The sequence below is a fragment of the Lathyrus oleraceus genome, chromosome 4 (genome assembly GCF_024323335.1).
Source record: "Lathyrus oleraceus cultivar Zhongwan6 chromosome 4, CAAS_Psat_ZW6_1.0, whole genome shotgun sequence".
Classification (NCBI taxonomy): Eukaryota; Viridiplantae; Streptophyta; class Magnoliopsida; order Fabales; family Fabaceae; genus Lathyrus; species Lathyrus oleraceus.
The window spans coordinates 248,253,124-248,257,396 of record NC_066582.1 but is presented as its reverse complement, the minus strand read 5'-3'; positions in this window follow the sequence as shown (position 1 = coordinate 248,257,396).

Genomic DNA, 4,273 nt, shown 5'->3' with positions numbered 1-4,273 from the left:
CCAAACATGTTCTGAAAATGCATTTGTGACATGAACCAAGTCATTTTCGTGCAGTACATATAGCCATTCCTAACTTGCTTGAAAATTGGACAAAAGTACACTTTTCACCAACTCCATCCCACCTTTTCATGAACTTTGATTTGTACCCTTAAACAGCAGATATATTCATCATTTTCTGTCACTTGCAAACCCTAGCAGCCACTTGGTCTAAACAGAAAAAACTCATATTCTCTAAAATCCATTTTTTTGCATTTTGGCATTTTTCTTGAGAAAACCTCAAAGAGCTCGAGCCACACTTGCTTGTGCCATCATTCACAATCATGTTGGAAGCCATTGCAAGCATGGAGGCGCAGCTGTAACAACCATTTCACTTCTGTTTCTCCAAGCTCCATCAATGGCTTTTTTCGATTTAAGCTAAAAGCAAGGTTGCTGAGCCAAAGCATCTTATCCATTCATCATCTGGAGCTGGAACCTTCATCTGTTTCGGGCATTTACAACCAAACAACCATCATTCCGGTTCTGTGCTCCAAATTTGGCCAGGTATCGAATCTTTTCATTTCCAAAATTATGAAGTGTTTCTTGTAGATCTTTTCACTGTGGGTATCGTGAGCTTTAAATCAAAAGAAACCGTGCCATAATGAGAGAGAACGAGGGTTTTTGAAATTTTATGTTCATGGCAAGATTTGATCGATTCTTCATGATTTTGTTGTTTTGAGATAAATCGCATGTGGATTCGTGTTAAGTGTTGTTAGATCTTCGTAAATATGTGTTTAAATTGCATTTCTGGGATTGTTGAAATTTTCTGGAGATTTCGCGCATGAAGATCATGAAGATCTTCATGCTGTTCATGAACTGCACATTACCTGCGGATTCACTTGCGGCCTTCATGAGGCTGGCTACGACTTTTCCTGCGGATTTCTGGATTAGGGTTTTTTGCATGAAGTCGTTACTGTTGCATCAGCATGGGCCAATCAGATTATTTCGTTGCCTTGCCCTAAACGCGGTCGTTTGGTTAAGTGGCTTTGTTAATTACAAGTTTGCCACTCGGGGCACATGACACATTGAATTAAATTGTTATTTTTCATTTTAATTCCATTTTTTGAACTCCAACTTTGAAAAATCATATCTCATCCATTTTAATTCCAAATCTCATGGGAATTTTTGCATTGTGTTCATCTGGATCTCTACTTTTTTATCATGATTTTTGCTGATTTTTTGGATGAGTGAATTTTAAATGGCATTAGGGTTTTGTTCATGTGCTCATATTTTGTACCTTTTGCCAAAACATTTGTGAAATGGTGATACTTTATCCAATGGCTCCCAAATTTTTTATGCTTAAACTAGACACACTCATGGTGATTTTGGTGTAGAGTTTGTGAATTTATCTTATCTGGATTGTGAGTTGTGAATTTTTGAATTAGGGTGTGACAATTTGTGTCACACCATTGATGTCCAACTTCATGATTTTCATAGCCATGCTTATTGACCTCCAATTGATGTGAAGTTTTGCATAAACCTACTCTTGTATGTCTAGTTTGCACATGATTTTTCTTGGATTTGTTTGTGGCATTTCCTAATTGTTTGAGATTTTCTCCCCTGCTTGGTCATATGTTGACTTTTTGTGACACTTGTTCCCATTTGTTTTGTGAAATGCTCATACTTTATTAGATGGACATGAAATTTACATGAGATAACTAGACATCCTAAACTTTGCCATGGTTTTAGTCCCATTCATTTATCATACACCATCTCTGATTTATGATTTTTTCAAGTTGATGCATGATTGGTTGACTTCTTTGAGCATGTTCAAAATTGCTTTGACTTTCTGATTTTCATTGACTGCTTTCCACTTGTCCAAATGAGATGAAATTTGACATGCTTACCATGCTATGTGTTATAATTTATCATGATTTATTTGGTGATTTTTGGAAATGTTTAAGATTGCTTTTGAGCTAAGTCTTGCTGTTGACTTCTATGAGCTTCTAAATGCCATGCCTTGACTTCTTTTGTTCATGAAATGATGATGATGATTGATATGAATGTGAAACCAATTGGGTTTGTTGCTTGATTGTTTGAACATGATTTTGGACACTTGTCATTTGCTGTTTTGACTTTCTCATTCTCTTTTGACCCTAGGCTTGTCCTAGTGGTCTTATTGCTCATGTTTGAATTCATTGTTTCAGGTTAAGCCACAAATGCTTCAATGAGACCAATACAAATTGATTGAGTGTGCTTGTTTATCATGACTAACATGCTTGTTTTGTAGGTTGCTTGGCTCACATGCCTTGAACCTTGTGCATTGCACATTTATCTGCTTGTGCTGACTGTTAACCTTTGTTTCATTCTGATTTAACTTTGACTTGTATACTAACTGTGCTTGACTGATTTCAGGTACTTTAGTTGCTTTTAGTTCCTTGTGAACTTTGCTTTGCTTTGCTTGATAAGCAATTTGCATTGAGGTATACCTTTCTATCTTCATGTAGTCTGGAAGACCTGGCCCGTTACTTGGCCAGGCAACTGTCTGAAGTCCTCCTTAAGAGGCAATGTTTGTGACTGTTTACATTTGTCCTTGTATAGAGTCAAAGACCTCCTAAGTGAAGAGGCAATTGGAAGAACCCAAGGGATATGCAATCTATCCCCTGCTATTCTGTGTGTCATCTGCTCTGCTCACACCACTGTGTTGATGCATTGCAGATACAAACCCAAGATCTTGTACAATTGTACAGTTGAGTCAGTATCAAATGTGTAGAAGGGTTCCCACTTTCTGAACCCACACATTCTTGTCTTAAGCTCTCCCAGGCCAGGGATAAGAGCTGTGAAGTCTCATCTTCACTCACCTTTCATCTGCTTCACCTTGGCTCTCAATGTCAAGGTTAAGAGCAACATCTACCCAGTTCCAGAGGTTTGTTTGTTGAGGTTGATATGACCCCTCGACTAAAACCTAACCCTTGTGTGAGCCCTTGTTTGTATATAGTGTGTGCTATCTGTGCTTGTATGTTTGTTTGACTTGCTTCCTGTGCAAGTTAGGGTTAGTTTAGACTTGCTTCCTGTGCAAGTTAGGTTTTGCTTGGCTTGCTTCCTGTGCAAGTTAAGTGTGTGTGTGGCTTGCTTCCTGTGCAAGTCATAACTAGGATAGGCTGGCTCCCTGTGCCAGTTAGCTAGAAACCTTAACTTAGGGATGATTTTGCATGATAACATCTAGGCTCGAGTCGTAGTCTCCCTAGTTGTGTCTCCCTCTGTTATCTGGTTAGGCTAGTCCTGTATCCCTCCGTAGGGGAACTACGTCGCCCTGATCCTCATACCAGATGAGGTACGTAGGCAGGAGATGAGCAGATCTCTCCGGGCGCCTGTGTCTTTGTTTTGTCTTGTTGTGTGCTTGGAAGCTGATGTAAGTCCATCGAGTGGCATTTGGGTTCCAGTGTGGGTTTGTTGGTTCGGATGCTGATGTAAGTCCAGTGATTGGCATTCAGGCTCCATGTTTGCCTTCTTGTGTGTGTTCTGGTTCGGATGCTGATGTAAGTCCAGTGATTGGCATTCAGGCTCCACGTTTGCCTTTGCATGTGTTTGTTTGTGTGCGTGTCAGCCGAGCTACGAATGCTCTGATTCTTCTCTCGTCCGAGGAGATACGTATGCATAAGGTGCGATACCTTAGCGAGCATGTGTCGCTTCCCCAGTCCGAACTACTTCGACTCTGATGTCTATGCCTGATAGACTAAGTAGGCCCAGGATGCAATATCCTGCCGAGTCAGTTGTTTGTTTTCTTGTGTCTCTTTCAGCCAGTGTGTGTGTGTTTGAGCAGTGTTTTAGCAACCATTTTCCTTTCTATTGTGCGTGGATCCCGTCGAGTACGACGGATGCGTAGGGGTGCTAATACCTTCCCTTCGCATAACCGACTCCCGATCCCATTCTCTTTGGTCGCGAGACCATGTCTTTTCCAGGTTTACTCTGAGCGTTTCCTTTCCCTCTTTTGGGATAAATAACGCACGGTGGCGGCTCTGTTGTTCTTGTTTTCCCGCCGGTTTTTCACGTGATGCGACAGCTGGCGACTCTGCTGGGGAATAAGAGAAGTTGACCTATGCTGGTCCATCTTCCCTAAGCGAGTCTCTCCTAGCGCTCTCTAGGTTAGGGTTTTGGTTGCTGTTTGCTGTTTTTTATTGCATTCATTCCATTTATTGTTTGCATTTATGTTTGCACTTATGTTCGCATTCATTCACATTCATTATTCACCTGGCTGGTTGTCTGTTTCTCTCTGTTGGGGTGGGAGTTACATGAG